Source organism: Ambystoma mexicanum, chromosome 10 (assembly GCF_040938575.1).
Source record: "Ambystoma mexicanum isolate Mex_15411 chromosome 10, UKY_AmexF1_1, whole genome shotgun sequence".
Classification (NCBI taxonomy): domain Eukaryota; kingdom Metazoa; phylum Chordata; class Amphibia; order Caudata; family Ambystomatidae; genus Ambystoma; species Ambystoma mexicanum.
Window position 1 is genome coordinate 1,580,159,794 of NC_090932.1, and position 19,062 is coordinate 1,580,178,855.

General features: G+C 48.7%; 1 protein-coding gene across 1 annotated transcript in view; it reads right to left on the reverse strand.

The window, feature by feature from the left end:
- Positions 1-19,062, reverse strand: part of SMARCB1 (SWI/SNF related BAF chromatin remodeling complex subunit B1) — a 279,132-nt gene that overhangs the window by 125,103 nt on the left and 134,967 nt on the right. The gene's annotated exons all lie outside the window — the stretch shown is intronic.

Sequence of the window (19,062 nt, forward strand, 5' to 3'; positions counted from 1 at the left end):
AGAGGCAAATGACCAAACGTTTCTGAAGAATACAAAACAAATTAATCTGAAATATTTGTCACCACGACCTGATCAGTCAACCCTTTAACCGGAATCCAGGGCAACATGCTTTCTAAAAGCATGAAAAGTAACCTTGGGGGAGTCTTGCATATTAAAGCAATAGAAACAGGATGATATACGTGCTTTTCTCTGATCACAGGAGCATGAGGGTCCAACTCTAAAAAATGTACCTTGCAGGGGATCCAGGTGAGAGGCTCTAAAACATTTTTAAGTAACAAAAGTAACAGTTACAGTACGGTTCAAAGGATTTATAAACCAAAGCATCAAGAACCACATTTCAGTCCAATATTGGGTTAGTAGTACTTATTGAGGAGGGAGTTATGAATAAAACCCTTGAAATTAGTCTTTGCTACTAAATTGTAATAGGAAAGTAATCTCTTTGCAAAATCTTAGAACCAGAAACAGGTTCTAAAAAAGCTTTACAAGCATTCACTTAAATGCCCATAGAACAAAAGAAACGAAAGGATAAACCTATCCAATAAATATTTAACAAAACTGATATTTGTCCATTGTTAAGGGCAAATGCTCATATTGTACTTTCGTAAACATGTTTAAGATTGGATAATTGATTTATATTGTATTGGTGAAGATGTCCATACACAGGAGACCCTCTCTGACCACGATGGAGGGGGGTGTGTTTGGGGGAGACCAATCATTTGCCATGGTAAGCTGCTTAATAGTTTAAGACGAGGGAAAGTGTATCAAAATTGCTTTGGCCCAATTATGAAGTGTTCCCTAATGAGACCTTGCCTCCGACTAGCCAACTTGCATAACTTGGGTATGGAGCATTCCATTTAGGATTGCTCAGCAGTTTAGGCGATCGCTGCAGAGACTAGCTAATTACAGGTCGCAGGTTCAAATCCCGAAAGGGCCAACTCAGCCTTTCGAGTGTGGTAAACAAGAATAAACTTAAACTTCAGTTGGGTAATAGTAAATGTATAGAAGGGTAATAATTGTATATCAAAATGTTCTATGCATAGCACACGGAGGAAAGCGCTATATAGATATATAGAGAAATTGTTTGTTGCAAGCAGATCTATTGGTGGGGAACTGTCACATGCGGATGTAAATTCCAATCATTTGAAACGTAGTCTTCTGAAAGGATCCCTACTCGTATTCTATTCTTCTGCAGCATGCACAGCATCACAAAATTAAAATGGCACAATTAACAAACTTTACTGCTAGGACACAAAGTGGTTTACAACAAGTATTTTTGTTTACACCACACACTGCTGTAGTGATGTCCATATAAAAAGGTAGTCTTATGCTGTAGCATTTCAGAATATCATTGAGGGGAAAGGAAAAAAGATGAGACTGAATCATGAGTTTCAAGATTTCCCCAATAAGACACCATTGGTACTACAACAAAGCTAAAGCAGAATGGACTGGGACCACTTGAAGGACAGGGTTCTAGAGAGCAACATTCCTATCCTTGAAGAAGCCTGATACACTGGGGCCGACTATGCATATCACAGTACTCCCATCAAATGCATTTTTAAAGGTTAGCTCTAGCCTGCCTAACAAACTGGAGGGAGCAACAAGATAAAGAGCAGTATCATTAACCACAATCAATTTTGTGATATTTCTGCTGTGGAAATGATAACCTGTATTAAATTGCTAAATGCTTATCCTGTTCAGATCCCATAAAGCACAACATATATTACATAATTTGCGCAAAATACATTGTTGGCTTTTGGATCAGAATGAAAATACCACACTGAAAAGATTGCTCTATGACGATTTTCATGCAGCTAATAAGAAGGAAAGACTGCATCAGTTAACCGCTCAATTAAGGGCAGATAATCCACTTTCCTTTTGGGTGCAAGTGGGTGATGCCAAATGCGGCCAAAGTATTCCCATGGTTTGTTTGCCGTCTCCGTCCTATATAGCATTCCACCAATGAGGTTTTTTGCCAGACCCTTACATGACAGGCTCTGTACCGGCGTAATCATCCAATTATTATGTGCCCGATGCGGTGGGCGGTGGTTATTCCCACCTCTAGAAGCGGAATACAGTTACGAGTTGGCATACATTTGCTGGCAGATACTAAAACATCCCGAAAGAAAAAATCAAGAGTCCCTTTGTGGGCTGTAGAGGGAGTGAAGGCAGGTAGAAAACAGCAACTATTTCACTCTAGTTTTCCTGCTCTGAATATTACTATCTAGTTATAGCTCTTACCACTGTGGGTTGGGCAAGATAGTGGGGGAAATTGAAGTAGTGTAATTCTGCAGAGAGAGAAAGGTTCTGGCCTACAATGCCTGCAAGCATACAAGGGGTAGGTAGCAGCGTTATTAGGAGCGAAGGGCTCAAAATGTACACTTACAAATGGATTTTAATGGGCCAGAAATTGAGGATTTATGGCCATGTGTAATGTCTGCAGATAGAGTGTGAGAGGTCCACAGGGCCAGACCAAGTGTAGGCATGGGAAAGGAACTTGCCAGACAGCTGTCAGGTTATTAACTGCCCATTGATGGTAGCAGGTGCAAAATGTTGCGAGAACCTGGCAGTGCCTGACAAATACCTTATATTTATGCAGAAGCCAACACTGTTGGCTTTGCCACTGCTTGTGTTTAACAGGACTTTGGTGAAGGTTCGCACAGAGTGCTTGCGCTGGATAAGACATTTTTATCACACCAGTAGCGATACAACTCCAATTAAGCTATTAACGCAAAGAAGTCAGCTTTGAAAAATCACTGGCAGACACTAGAGTGCAAAGTTTGATAAGGCTTAATTAAACCAGGCCCATAGAGTTCCCACGAGGAGGTGTTTTGGGCGTGAAGGGGGAGGAACTGGGTGGGAATAGCCACAGAGATTAGCATGGCCATGTACCGTCAACGAGTGGGAAATAACACCTACAAGCTGTGTGGCCCTCATATGCCATTTCTCCCCATCTGTAGTCTGATGCAATAGTTTTGGCTTTTATTTAATTATTGAATATTTGTAAGGCGCCTATACAACAGATGGTGTTTCAAGGTGCCACAAGACAAAAAGGGGCTGGGGGAACAAGGGAGAAGATACAATAATGGTCCTACTAGACCTTGTGATATTCGGATCATGTAAGTCGAGAACAAGAAGTGCGAGGGGGGGGGGAGTGGGGAATGCCAGTCTGTGCAAAAACAAAGTGCTAAGGTGGGAAGGGTGAAGGGCCGAAGTGCAAGTGCTAACAGGAGGACAGAGGGCAGGTGCCAGGCAATACAGGTAACAGCAAGGCAGGGGGGTGGAGGGGGGGGGGTGTAGCCCTGTAGTACTAAGAGGGAACCAGGTAGCCAGTCACTGAAGTAGAAGGAGTTAGCAGGGGAGGGGGGAGCGTGAAGGAGGAGAAAAGGAGTGTCTTGAGGAGCTTCCGGAAATTAAAGGCGATCCGGCTCATGCCAGAAGAGCAGGGAGACCATTTGCAGAGGGAGGCTCCTGCGGAGGAGAGACATCTTTCCCCCACTATTTGCTTGGAGAAGAATCTGATTCACAAGAGTTGGAGCTAACAGACCGGAGGACTCTAGCAAGAGGGTATTTAGGGAGAGAGAGATGGATATAGCGGGGTCGCAGGCTCCAGAAGGCCTTGTGAATGATTCAGAGGGTCTTGAATTTGATCCTAGCAGCAACCGGGAGCCAGTGGAAATAAATTAGGGCTGGAGAGATGTAGTACCTGGGCTTGAGGCCAAGAATAAGTCTTGCAGTCCTATTCTGGATCAGTTGAAGGGGACGAAGGGAGGATGAAGGAAGATTGAGGTAGAGGCTTTTATAATAGTCAAGCCTAGAGCTAATAGCCCAAACGAATTAGGGAATATATGCCAATCGGTAAATGAAACCAAAAAGAAAAACAAAGAAATTATTTTTATTTGCATGTCCACCTTCACAGTGAATCCAGTTGTTCCAATGGCACAAAAGGAAAATTATGACGCAATGTAGGTCAAGTGCTGAGGGGATGGGAATGAGGTAGAGCAAAAGGTCAAAGGAGTTGGGAAGATGAGGAGAGAGGGTGAAGAAAAAGAAAAGTCTGCAGTGTTACACATCTGGGGGACTGCAAATAGTGGTCAGCACTTAAGATTATTAAATAATTATTTTTAAAACCTATTTTTCCGTATTCAATGCAACACTTGAAGTAAACTATGCGCACACCTTTCAGCACCCCAAGCCACACAATTACCCACCACGAATAATGGGGAATAGAAACTACGGAACAGAGTTTGACATTTCCGGCTGGTTGTTAGATCCCAAGACCGATTCTTCCCCTGCCGGCCTATAAGCCTGCTAGATCTCTAGGCCCCTTTTCTTGCCCGCAGATTCAATGCTATACCCTTAACAAGCACTACCCAATGATTATGGTGTTAAAACTGATTTTTAGAATCTCCCCTATCGACAGATTCTGAGAGGCCACCCTATTCTGATGAACAGGATAAACCCCATTGTCTACTGTGCGAAACCAGATAGTGTCTCCCGGTCTAAACCTCGAGGATCCGTTATCCAGATGTCCAGGACACAGCCACTGCTACTGGATCCAGTTCCTGGGGGTGGACCAGTGAGGGAGGTTCACCTGGATGGGGGCGGGGTCCTTGAGGAGTCCGAGTGGGACACCAACGGGTGAGAGGCGGTATCCCCCTTCCTTTGACACCTTTTCCCCCCATCCTCTAACGGAAGACATTCAAAAACACTGCCCCCCTCCCTTTTTGCGACACAAGCACTGTTGCACCACACAATAGACTAATATGCAACCAGTTTACCCGACATGTCCCAACTCGAGGGTCAGGCAATTAACCTGAACTACACACACCAGACGGCCCTTTCCTTTCCCCTAGGGATAAAAGGTGGAGCGAAAAAGCACAGTACGAGCACGGCAGACAGCACGACGAGACGGCTAGTCAAGCGCAGCAGTTCAAGAGAAGGAGAAAGGCGGCAGGAATCGAGAGGGTGGCGAGGAAAGAATTGACCTTGCCCTTTTCGTCCCAGACCTGCAGAACCTTCGTGGAAGGGAGCCTAAAACCGCGAACAATAGCACCAGTGTCGTGAAGCAGATGTTAGCAGTACACAGGGCACGCTTACGCCGATAAGCATGAGCGAGGGAGGCTCCCGCGCCCGTGGTACCAGCCTTGACTCCAGAGAAGCCAAAGGCCAAGCGGTTCATCAGAGCCGGTGAGTCAAGGGGAGAACCGATAAGAAACGGGCTGGTTGAGTGAGCAGCAAAGTGCACGTTTAACAAAGTACTGTAGAAGTGTTGGAGACTAGCTACAAAGGGGAAACCATCACCACATGGGTGCTAAACTAAAGAGACTCTGGTTGATCCCCATCTGAACAAAACTACAATTACCAGAAGGCCATAAAAGGACCAGGGAAATAGGTCAAAGTGGTCATACAGAGGGCCAAGCAAAATCCCTGTACAATCGAAAGACTGATCTACAAGCAGTGTGAAAGAAAGGGAGGTGAATCCCACCAACATTGAACTGTGTAAAAAGGAGAACATTGAAAGTAAATAGGGGTGAGCCACTATCACCCTGATCGAGAGCCACAATAAACCCAGTGAAGGGAGGCTAAAAATCAAGAGGGGTCAGAGGCCGGCACAGGGAATCCAAGGGTGAAAAGTCATCACCCCAAGATTGAGAAAAGTGAAAGCAAAAGATAAGAAACGGCCAGCGTTACCCCGAAGGAGGGATGCCAGAGAAAAGGGTCCGAGCCCAGCAGAGGGAGATCCAGGGGTGAAGCTATCATCCAAACTTCAACTAAGAAAAGAACTGAAATATAAATTAAGGAATACGATATGTGAAGGGTCAGCGCCCAGAAGAGGGGAACCAGGGGCAAAACCATCACCCTATATGAACTGTGGATAACAATTGAGAATGGTCAGTGCCCAGAAGAGGGGAACCCAGGGTTGAACCATCATCACCCTAAAAGAACTTTTATTTGGTTAAAGGAATTTTTGTTTTGTTATTTTTTAAACACCTCACGCACCGAAGGCGAGAGACTTTCAAAGGAAACAAGACTTGGCCATCAACAGTCTTGAGAACTGTACTCCAAGCTCCAAACTTACCCCGTGCTCAAAACGTGGGGAAGGAAGGACTAGGCTACCACATCCCGTCATATTATTGAAGAACTCTTCCTTCTTTTCTTGAGAACTATCCCACACCCCTTTTTGTATTAGCCGTGAGGTTTGACAATAGGTTTCTTATAATAGACCCTTTTATTTTGACACAACGCCACTAGGACTGCCTTATTTTTCATTTGATGGTCGACGCTTGCTCCCATCTTACTTGTAGGTTCAGATTAGGCTTTTGTTCCAACCAACATACAGCATTCATTTATTTATTGCATTTGGTATACGCCCAAATCCAGAGGTATCACGGCGTAGGTTACAGAAAGCTTTACATCTCTGGTTACAGTGAAAGAATAGTTACACAACAAATAGCAGAAAGGTACCAAAAGTATGAATACAGAAGTTCTTAGAGACACAGCAGAAAACTATTTACAGCAGTTGTCGGCACAATTACAGGTCAGGATAGAGCAAATCTAGTCCTAGTCTTTATTAAAAAGCCAGGTGTTTAGGGATTTTTTTGAATCTTCGGTGCAAAGGTTCGATCTCAATGTCACTGGGAGGGAGCTCCAGGTTTTTGGGGCTGAGAACTGAAAGATCCTCCCCCAGCCCTCGTGAGTTTGAAGCGTGGGACACAGAGTTGGGAACTGTTATTAGATCTCAGTGTTCTTGTCGAGGAGTTTGGCGTTACTGTGTTGGTAAGATACACGGGGGCTGACTTGGCTAGGCATTTGTGTGTGATGCAAAGAGTTTTGAAGAGAATTCTTGCCTTAGTGAACTTCCCTTCTAATCTTTGAGATATGGTCAGATTTTTTGATGCCAAGTGCTGCTCTCAGCACTTTGTTTTGTAGGAGTTGTAGTTTTGCGAGGTTTGTGTTGGATGAGACTGGTAATAGCACATTACAGTAATCTAATTTAGACAATATTAGTGCACGGGCGAGAGTAATACAATTTTGTGGGGGCAGGAATTGTCAACTTAGTGTAATTAGCTTGGCAGTGTATGCTTTAGCTGTTGAGTATTGGTATGCTTGGTCAAGGTTAGATTAAAATCTAGGTAAAGACCCAGGGTTTTAACCTGATTGAGAATAGGAATAAGTGTGCCAACAATGGTAATGGAGGAGTAGTCAAGAAATTTGATTTTGGAAGGTGGGCCCACAATGAGGATCTCCGTCTTTTCGTCATTGAGGCAGAGGCTATTGACTGCCATCTAGTTCTGGATAATGGCGTAGATTATTTACTAGAATTGTGTCTTGCTCATGGTTCCCTGTAATGGGGATCAGGATCTGGGTGTCATCAGCGAAATTGGTATGGAACAAGCTACTTACCTGCAACTGTTGTTCTCCAGCATGGGTCTGGCATGGATTCACATGCTCAAGAATATGCCATGTCGTCAGGCTGGGAATCCTCGGTAAAGAAAAAAATCAGTTTGTTTCATTTCTTAACTGTCTTTCCCCTAACAACCAATCACTGAGCTCTGGGTCATACAGCCCCCAGCCAATGACTGCCCTCTACCTAAGCCCCTCCTCTGGCAGCCATCTTCAGATTTGGTAGCACGTAAAGTGGCAGTAGGACCAAGACAAGAGCCGCACAGGGGCAGGCGGGAGGGTGCGCAAGGGAATCCATGCCAGAACCATGCTGGAGAACAACAGTTACAGGTAAGTGACTTGTTCCTTCTCCAGCATGGGGGTCTGGCATGGATTCACATGCTCATGAATAAAGAATACATAGCAGTACACATGCACAACCACAGGAGGTGGCAAGGCTCAACATAAGCATCTCTTGCCTCCTCACCAGGCTCACCTTCAAGTGAACAGGTTGCGCAGCACGGCTTGGCCGACTCTAGACTCCTCCCTGGAATCACTGTCGACACAGTAGAATCTTGTGTAGGTGTGCGTCGACCTCCATGTAGAAGTCCTCCAGATGTCCAGCAGAGGCACACCAGACAGGAACGCCGTAGTTGCAGCAATCGCTCTGGTTGATGGGCTCCCGGACAGCCAGCCAATGGTCGGTTTGCCAACCGGTGACAATGGGTGATGCAGCAGGAGAACCACCTGGAAATGGAAGCCTTGGAGAGGGCCTTCCCATGGATCAAAAGGCCAAAGTTCACAAAAAGTTGCAACGTCTTCCGGAAACTGTTTGTGCGGTCCACGTAGAACTTCAGCGCTCTAGCCACATCCAGCGAGTGCAAAGTCCTTTCAGCCGGCGGCAAAGGCGTCGGAAAAAACACAGGCAACACCAAGGGCTCGTTTACATGAAAGTCTGACGGTACCTTGGGCATGAAGGAGGGGTGTGTCTGCAGCACCACCCTAGTGTTGTTAAAAGTCAAATAAGGTGGATTACAGGACCTGAACCTCACCCACCCGTCGTGCAGAAGTTATGGCCACGAGGAATGCTGTCTTCCACGACAAGAAATTCAGCTGAACTGTATGCATAGGTTCGAATGGAGGACCCATGAGCCTATTCAATACCAGAGGGCTGGAGCCTTCACCGGCGGGAACTGTCAGAAGAGTCCTTTGACAAACTCCTTAACCAGACGGTGTGAACAGAAAGACGACTGTCCCAGAGATCTGGTGTAGCAGGAGATAGCCGACAGATGAACTTTGATGGAGGCATAGACCAGTCCTGCTCTGGCCAACGACAGCAAATATGGTAGTACCCGAGGAGCCGTGACTCGTAGAGGGTCGATCTGTGCACAGCAACAAACGGCGAACCTCTTCCATTTACGTCTAGCATTTTAGAGTAGAATATGCTCTGGCCTTGGCAAGCACCTCCTTGCAGTCTGCTGGGAGATTGTAAACCCCGAACTCCAACGCTGCAGGAGCCAGGCCTTCAGGTTCAGCGATCCTGGTTTGTGGTGCAGAATTGTGCCTCCTTCCCTGGTGAGATGATCTGTGACCACCGGAAGCTTGACTGGAGGGGACGCTGACATGCTGAGAAGGTCCGGGTACCAGATCTGCCTCTGCCACGCTGATGCGACGAGGATTATCCTGCACCGGGACTGCCCGAGTTGATTGATGAGTCGAAGAAGCAACGGAGGGAACACATACAAGAACAGGCCGTCCCAGGGGAATGAGAATGGGTCCCCCATGCTCCCCGGCTGGGAAAACCTGCTGGCGAACCTCCGGCACTTGGTGTTCGTAAGTTCCCACTCGTGGCAAGAGCGCAGCTCCCTGCTGAGAGAGTCGGCGACGGTGTTCTTCACTCCTGCAAGATGAAATGGGATAAGGAACATCCCCTGGGCTATAGCCCAGTGCCATAGGTCCTGCGCTTCCTTGGAGAGTGCCGGGGATCTGGTGCCCCCCTGCTTCCTGATGTAAAACATTGTGGTGGTTTGGTCCATGAAGACCCACAGCACCTTGCCCTTGAGGGACGGAAGGAATGCATGAGGGCCCAAAATACTGCTCGCAGCTCCAGCACGTTGATGTGCAACGTTTTCTCCTTCGACAGCCACAGCCCTCTTGCGTGAAGACTTCCGGTGTGAGCTCCCCAACCTTCCAGGGAGGAGTCTGTCGTGACTGTCTCCTGATGCGGTGGGGTCTGGAAATCCACACATCCGGACAGATGTGAGTGAACTCCCCACCACCTTATCGCTCAACGGAAGCTCTCGTCGAGCGTGATCTTGTCCTGGATGGTTCCCGACACTTGTATCCAACGGTCGCCGAGGAACTCCTGTAGTGGATGCATCCGTAGCCTGCATAGTCTGATAAGGTAGATGCATGATGAAATCATGCCGAGCACCGACTTGATGGTCCTCACTGGGGAGACCTTCAGTGCCAACAGCCGTTGCACCTTGCCCAAGATGGCCGATATCCGTTCCTCCGACGGAGATGCCAGGCATAACACTATTGAGTCGGGATCCCAGAAACAGTGAGTCCTGTGATGGAGTCAAGCAGGACTGCATAGTTCACCGAGAACCTCAGATCCGTCAGTAGGCAGACAGTCCTCGCCGTGTAATAGACGGGAATGTCCCTTGAGCTGGCCCGAATGAGCCAGTCGTCCAAATAAGGGTAGAAGTGGATCCCCTGCAGTCGCAGCTATGCCGCCACCTGCACAAGGCACTTGGTGAAAACCCTTGCTGCCGACTTCAATCCAAAGGGAAGGGCCATGAATTGGTAGTGCTTCCCTTGAACCATGAAGCGCAGAAACTTGTGGTGCCCCTTGTTAAGGGGGATGTGGAAATACGCATCCTCCAAGTCCAGCAACGACAGAAAGTCCCGCTCTTCCAGCTGTACGAGCACGTGCTGAAGAGTGACCATCCAGAATTTTTGGGACTTGATGGAGTTGTTTAGTCGACGGAGGTCGAGAATGGGCCTCCAGCCTCCTTTCTTCTTTTTCACGAGGAAGTACTTCAAGTACACTCTGGAGCTCCGCAGCCGCTTTGGGACGAGCTCCATCGTGCCTTTCCTTAGCATGGCCTGCACCTCCAGCAGCAGCTGAGGAACGTCATTTTCCTGCCAGGCCACGGGTGGAATTCAGGGACACTTCAGATGAAATACCAGGGTGTGTCCGTGGGAGAGAGCGTTCAGTACCCAACGGTCGGTGGAGATGGTCTTCCACGTGCTGACGAAGTTTGCCAGCCAGCCTCCCACTGGGGTGCAACTGTGGGGCCCCGACACCACAGTCGGGTCAATACTGCTTGGCTGTCAAAGGGCCGCCTTGGAAACCCTGGCGACAACGTCCTCCTCCGAAAACCTTGACACTGCCCCGGTTTGTTTCCTGGGCCGAAAAACGGGATGGTTGGCAGTAAGAAGAGAAGCCCCCGCCGAAACCTTTGGAGGATCCTTGGGACTTGCTGCCAACGGGGCGAAAGAATGGCTGTCGCTGTTGACGAGTGCCCAAGGCATGAGCCGTCTGTCCGTTTTGATGAGACTCATCTACAGCCTTCCCGAACAGATTGTCCCTAACGGCATGTCCAAAACCCTCGACTGAACGTCTTGATGAAAATTGGTGGCCTTAAGCCAGCCCAGACGACGAAGGCAAACACGGTTGACTATTTGACAGAACCATGCGTCAGCAATGTCCGTGGCCACCGTGATGGCGTGGTCCGACGCCACTTCGCCTTCCTGCAGAATCTCCAACGCTTCCGACCTCTTGTCGTTGCGGAGGAAGACCAGGATGGGAGCGATCTTGAACCACAGCTCCGGGTCGTAGCGCGTCACGATGCCGAGGGCATTGGCAGCCTTGATGGTAGTCGCTGAGGAGATAACTCGTCGTCCCATGGCATCTAACTTCTTCCCCTCGCTGTTCGGAGGGGTGGATGCCTGCCGAAGAGGCGCCCGAAGACTTCTTGGCTGCTGCTGACACCACAGAGTCCGGCGACGGTTGAGTCCGCAAGCACTTGGGCGCAGAGTCCGGCACCCTGTACTTTTTCTCAAAGCGGTCCCTCTTTACCGGGGCCGTAGAATGGTTCTTCATGAGAGACAAGCCCTCGTCCCAAATTTCAACCAGGAGTGGGATCAAAAGGACAGTCTTTCTCTTCGTTCTCTGGAACGAGCTGGAAGAGCTCCAAAGCCCTGGAGATCATTGCGTGAAATGAGCCCATCTCGTCAGGCGGGGAAGATCTGGGAGGTGGAGACGGGAGGTCCCCCAACCCGCCGTCATCGTCCGTACCCGCCGTCGCCATGTCAGGGTCCGTCTTGTCCCTCAGGGGAGCGTGGGTGTGGGGAGAGGGAGGCGTAGGGTAAGGAGGTGGAGGGTATACCTTCCTTTTCTTGGCCTGTGGCTCCCCAGTCGTCACCGGCACCGCAGGTGGGGCCGCCGGTGTAACAGGTATCCTCCTCTGTATCTTGGAGACCAGAGTATGCAAAGCCAAGAGACTGTGCACTGAGATGTCTCCAGGTGGCCGCTGAGGCTGGGTGTGGCAAATGAGGTGGAGGTAGGACCGGTACCTGGTGCATAGGCTGGGCGCCCAGGCCTTTGTCGCATTGCTGTTCCTCGTCGCCTTCCTAGAAGGTATCCTCGTCGCCTTCGTCACCCTGGTCAGAACCCTCGTTGGGCCTGCTCCGGACGTTCTCCTCCTCCTCCTCCTCCCGGGTGGTTTGGAGGTAGGTGAGCTCCGCCTCTGAGGAGCTTTCCGTACCCTGGAGGACCACTGCACCCCCTGCCCCCCTTCTCTGCCACCATGGTGGATAGTTCGGGGAAGTGACTGGCATCTTCTCTATGGGCCGAAAAGAGGACTTCCTCCTGACCGGGAGGGACACTCTTGCCTTCGAGGTGGTCCTGCGGATCCGCCACGGCAGCCTTCGTGAGAGACGCCACCACCCCCTCGATGGAAGGCTGGGCCTTTGTCGGATGTACCTGGGCCTTCATGGACAGGACCGATCCCTTGTCCTGCTTGGCCTTGGTCGACCCTGCGGCCTTCTCCTTAGGGGGGAGGGTCAGCGCCCCGATCCCTCTTGGACTTCTCTGGAAGGTTGGTCTTCGACTTCTCCTCGAGTTTGCCTGGATGGTCCGACTTCCTCTTGGACGAAGATCCCGAGCGTTGACTGGTGATTGGAGTAGCTGGAGATGCCGTACTCGCCCTGGCCACCAAGGAATCCGTCACAAGGGCGCTCCCGGTGGCAGTGGACTTGCGGTACTTAGCCTTCTGTTGAACCCCCACGGGAGGGGCGCCCTCAAAGGTCTTAGAAGCCTGCTCAGCTTTCCTGGAAACAGGGGAGGCATGCTGCTGGGACCCACCCAGAGCAGGGGCCTTGGCCTGCAGCCACTGTCAGCCACCTATGCCGATCGTTACGCGTGCAAGTCACCATCTCCTGGCAAAACAGTCTTCCTCCACGTGCGTTAGGTACAGGCAGTAAAGGCAATGGGAATGCTTGCCATCCGAGAAGACATTCCGGAAGCCGCAGTCGGAGCAAAGTCTGAACAGGGGGGTTGAATCCTTCTACTCAGACATGGTCCACGCGGCCTCGGCATGAAGAATCTTCTGGAAGCCTCCACAAAGAAACTCGACGAAATTCGCCCTTGAGGGGCGCTGAAGAATCCACAAAAATTGTCCCCGTTAATCGGAAGGTTTATCGATGGAGCACAAAACTCTTCCAAAAAGCGAAAAACACAATAAAAGCTCGAGAGCTCAGCACAAGGACTCCCAACACTTGAACACATTACCCAACCTCTATCTGGTTAGTATGAACAGCAAGACTTGAGACTTAGAGGGCGTGAGAGTGGTGAAGTGCCCAGTTACGCACACAGAGTACTCTTAATGCAAGTTAGGCAAAGTGTACACACATTTGTTATTAATTTAGGCCTTAGAAAACACCATCAATTAAAAACCACAGGTAAGCAACACTAAAACATTCACAACAAATATATAAATATTCCCCTTGGTGTGCTCTGCTCAGAGCATTAACACTTTACTTTTAATCACAAGTGTAGTAAAGCAAGTGAAGAAAGAAAACTAGATAAGTAATCAGGAGACTTTGTTAACCCCTTTCTTCTCATCACATTAGTTCTCAAACGTAATACAAAACCTTAGAACTAAGGTTCGAACCTTAAAATGTCCTTCTCTAGCTAGAAAAGAAAGGGTCTAGACTGAGGTAAGCAAATAGGTGTGCAAACTCACCGCCCTGTACTGAGATTCACCTAGGGTCCACTGTAGGAGTGAAATCCATGGGCTGGATACTCCGGACACTAACTTCGGGACCAACACTTCAGCGACAACCTCAGGGGACACCCAGGTGGTGAGCAGCAATGGCCAATTGAACAGAAGACCCTTGTGGCAAGAACAAAGAGGTTAGTCCTGCAAGGGCACCTCTTCGTGATGGAGAGCTGCAACTTAACTTCAGCGAAAGGCTTCCTGTTCTATGAGCGGAGGATCGGAGTACTCTGGCTAGCCCACAGGATAGTTCCAGGACTGTTCAGAGTTCTTCCAGTGTATGGATCATCGAGCAGAGGTAGGAACTGGTTGTTCCCAGTGGTCATTGGTTTGGGGGGGCTTGGTGTGGGGGTTTGAAGCACTGATGAAGGTGTTCGAGATCTTCAGATAGAGGGCTTTGCCAGCAAGTGAAGAAACAGCTGCTGGCTATCTGCCAATGATGAGCTTCAGGTCTTCAGCTGACTTCTCGTTCTTAGGGATCTAGGCTTCAATAATGATCTGAAGTGTGTCTGTAGGAGTCGTCCTCTTATCCAGGCTAGAGTTGACCCCAAACCACCAATGACAAGGATGTGCACCATTCAAACTGGCAGGGGGCTAGGTCCAATCCTGGATAGCCTCTTGCCCAGCAACTAGACACCTGCCTGCAACATGCAGGCACACAAAGGCCGCCAATTTACCCACGAAAGTTGGAGCTTTCTGTCAAGGGTTTTGACCCATGTTGAATCAATAGACTGGGTAGATGTGGGGATGAGCTGTCGCCGCCCACATTCAAACCAGAATCCAGGAGAACTGCGCAGTTTGCGCACACCAAAATGGTCACCTAATCTGCCACCCACCAGTGCAAAGAAAGATGTTTAAAGCAAAGGCCTAAACCACAAGCTGAGTTCTCTTCAGCAGGCCTCAAAACCAACCAAACTATTCAACAGTCGGGCGAGCTGTTTGAATTCTTTGCCAAGAACTTTTGCAAGAACCTGTAGCAGTATCCAGAAAACAGTGCTGTATCCGGAACCAGAGAGAACCACAGACCAGACCGTTGTGAGCAGAACCGGTGCCTGACAGACCCAGAGAGCAGAGCTGACCCAGATAGCCGGGACTTCAGAACCACCCGCCGGAAGTCCCGTCCAACCTGACCAGACCTTGACGGCTTATTTCAAAAATATAGTGCGAGTACTCACTGTGCCAAAACCAATCTCTTAGCTTAAAATAATCTAATCCAAACTATTTTAACCTATTAGAACTGCCTCCTAGAATCGTGTCATTCTGTCATCTTTAAACCTGAAAACTGTCATCGGTCATTCTGAGCTTTAAAATCCGAACTACCTTTACTAAATCGGACGTATCTCCGGAACAGTTTGTGATAGAAGCGAGAATTAACTTTTATTTTGAAGCTGGGATTCTAAGCTTTCCAACAAGCTCTAAACCGACTTACTACTCCCTACTCATACTCCCTCCGTAATTGCGCTTGACGCACGCGACTAAATTTGCCACGATTTGACATTTTGCTTAATTTCAGCCACGTGTAAAAAGATTTGTCCTTGCTTTCCTTTGCTGAAATTCGTTTGCAACCTGACAATCATTCATAGAGCATTGCTAAAGTGATCCTGAACTAATACAAAGTAGCTGTCACCCACCCTGAACCTCCTATAGGGAATTAAAAGCAATTTTAGCACATTTCCCACTTCATTGTCATCACATTCAAAGCATTTTGGGCCTGTGTTTAAAACTCCTACCTGTTTTCCTCTAAGCTTGCTAGGGGGCAACTCAATTATATTTGATTGCATTCCTGAGAACTGTGTGCTTTCCTTCAATCTCTTTACATTGCATAAAAGAGGGGGGGTGAATTGTCAAAGAAAAGTGATTACATTGTCTTTTGTTGAAGTCATATCAAGTTTATTTACTGTACTGCATTTTCATTCATCATTGCATTGTCCTTGAAGCCATAAAAGCATTCTCAGCTACTTTATCCTCTCTATATCGCATCTAAGCCATCAAAAAGAGTACCACCGTCACATTATCCATTGTTGATCACCATCATCGTCACAAGTGTGCTATCAAATATTAATTTACTATAAAAGTGTGATATATACATAGTTTAATTTTCAAATAAACCTTTTAATTTGCAAAACAAACCTACTTCTTGGCTCAGTGGGGTGAGGGGGATTCTAAGAGAGGGGTGTTATTATAAGGTTGTCATCCAGAGTAAACGAACTGGACATAAAAATACATCAATAAGGGCTTCCATCAGCATCCCAGACTAGGCATTGCCTTAGCTGTAGTGTTGTTGAATTGAAGTCGCTTACAAAGTGGGGGCTCGGAGCCGGGATATTCTGGGTTAGATTTACCATTTGTGCAGCTTAATACAGTGTGCCAACTGACCGGATACACATATCCGGTTAGATCACCAGGCTGTTTTACACTGTGAAAGCACCCCTCGAAGGAACACTCTATGGAAACGGTCGGTTTTGCAAAATAAAATACAAGCTTCTGTAAGTCAGGAAGGAACACAAATTCCAGAATGACGACACTGGTAGACATCAAAATTGCCAGAGAGCACTTCTTACATAAGCTATTAGTGAGAGGTGAATTGACTGAGCAGGGCCAGGATGTGTGGTTGCAGGCAATCACACAACAGGTCACTGCAACTGGAGTGATATCTGGAGAAATCAGGGTCCCTTACATGTGGCCCTGAGTGAACTATACATGGCTCCTAAAGCTAAAGATGAACACGATAAGATGGTTAGGATAGCGGCATATTTCTATCTATATATGGGAGCCATGCAGGACAAATGTGCTGAAGGTCAAGATCTGGCAAATAGGCAACAGATCGCATTAGAGAAGGCCCAATCTGACCTGGTCTCTTCTGAGCAGAGGATGCACAGAAGCCAGGAGTCAGAAAAAGAGAGCAGACAGTATCTCATTAAAATCAAAGAGGACATGTGTATACTGCAACAGGAAAAGTCTGACCCGGATACCAGATTTCTGGCCTTGTAGAAGGAGTACCAAGAAGGTTTGGACTCCCTAATGCAGACCCAGAAAAAGCTGGAGCAACAATTAGATTTCAATAGGGCATGTGCTGAGCAGGTAGTTACCCTGCAAAGCCACCTAGATAGGGAAAAGGCAGAGAGCAATAAACTGATCCTGAAAGACCTGGATACCCAGGCAGAGTTTGATCAGGAGCGTCAGAAAGCTGGTGGCCTTCAAAGGCAAAGTGACGACCTGGCGGCACAGATGCAGACTCTTAGTCAGGAAAGGGACACCTTAGGCCAGGAAGTCTGCCATTTAAAAAGAAAAACTGAAGAAAATCACTTGGCCCTCCAGGGGCTGGGTGACCTCCAAAAAGAGCATCAGAACTTGTTAGGGCACACCAGGAGGGTGGAAGAGGCTCTGGCAAGAAAGGAGCAGGCCAGTAGGGATGGGACTCAGGAGGTAACCCTCCTGCAGCAAAGACTGGCCCAGTACTCCAGGACCAATCAGGAGGCACAGAGAGAGAATGAGGCTCTCTGCCAGCACAATGATAGGCTCCAGCAACAGGTAGCCATGCAGGAGAGACCGATATAGTAAGGCCTTAACTGAGGAACTGAAGGCGCAGGCTCTTGCATTGCAACAGGGAGCAGGGGCGGATAGAGATGAGGTTCGCTGGGAAAGGGATGGCAGATTACTATCCAGCCAAATGTATGGAGCTCATAGGCCAGTATCACCCAGGAATGGATGGGCGGGCATCCGGGTATGGGCACCTAAGTACAGTGCAATTTAGTGGGGAACCCCAGGAGAGTAGGCCCACTGAGGGCATCCTGAAAACCTCTGCCCAGTTAGGTCAGTGGGGGGGGGGGGTACCCATCAAATCCTGGTAGCAAGGAGGGATCTGAAGACTCCTCCGAGCGTCACAGGACACAGGAGACCAGGTCCCCACATTCTGCCAGCTATTCCCAGGCTCGCAGAATCTGGGAAAACCTGGAAGATCAGACGGGCACCTCTGGGAGCAGTGCTTCTGAATCAGAGGATGAATGGACCAGGGTTACCCGAACCAAAAAGGCCAATAAGGTGAAAAGGGCCTTGCTTAAGGACACCTTAAAACAGATTAAGGCAATCGGGAGAGTCATCACGCCTTATCATAAGAACGCCAGGTATTCTGTTTGGGAACACTTGTAGCTCTAGGAGCAAATGGAGACTTTCCATTTGAAGGACAGCAGTAGCTGCATCCAGTACGTCAAATGGACATTCTCCCCTGAATACTCCAGTTTCTTTGCGGGGCTGGAGGACCAAAACCATTCAAGATGGTCCACATATAGGGCGGCCATCTTGAAACCTTTTTCTGTACATAGAAATCCCCAAGAGGCTCGCAAGGCAGCCTACAATTTGCAATGTGGGGAGGATCAGGCCCCCCAAGAATTTGTGCAAGAATTAAAGCATGCCTTTGCGCAGACCACCAAAAGGGTGCGCACGGACAGCAGAGAATTCATCAAAACATTTTTCCATACTCTTACCAAGTACATAATGACCCAGCTCGTGAGCGATTTTCACAAGAAAAGATCTTTAGACTGGGTCATTGAGCAAGCCACCCGGATCTATGAGATGCAGAAGCCCATAGGAAATAAAAGTAACGCGCAGAAAAACCCCAAAACCAACAGCACCCCTGCTGCTGCGGAGGTAAAGGTTGCCCCAGTTTTAGATTTGGAGATGGGGTGGGGGGGCCTAAAAACCTGCCTGCGCAGAATAACTAACACCAGAAGGCCCTTGGGCCAGTCACAGACAGGGAGTCAAGGAGGTAGTCCCACAAATGGGGTCCCTCGCTCCCCTGATTATGTAAGTCCCCGCTACAAGGGAAACCGACCCATCCTGGGTTATGTGTGGACTCCTCCAGCCCAAGGGGGGGGATCCAGCCAAGCGCCTAACCCAGGGAACTTCCCTCCTAACTTCCCCCAGGAGGGCAGAAATTCACCAAATCCAGGGCAGAACTTTTTCCCCAGGTATCCACCCAATTTCCAACCCCAAAACCATCCATCCTTCTTTCCCCAATTCCCTGAGCCCAGACAACCTAATCCGGGAGAGTGGAGGCCAAGGGTGGAGTGGTACCCAAATCTTCCCAACCCAGGGTATTACCAGAGAAGGTATAGCTACCCTTCCCGGGAGCAGCCCAGGGGAGAAAACCGGACTTCGTATCAGCCTGAGCGGGATTCCCAGTTAGAGCGCCAGGTCCAAAACATGGCACGGGATCTGGGTCACATGCTGAGGGCGCAACAGAACCCTCAGATGAGCATGCCACCACAGAATGCCCCAAACTCTGGGCCTGGTGCTCCAGAACAATGACGGGGGCAGAACCCTGATAACCCACCGGTTCCCAGGGAGGAGGCACAAGGGGAAGGGGGGTGTAAAGCCTTGGAGGAAGCTTCCT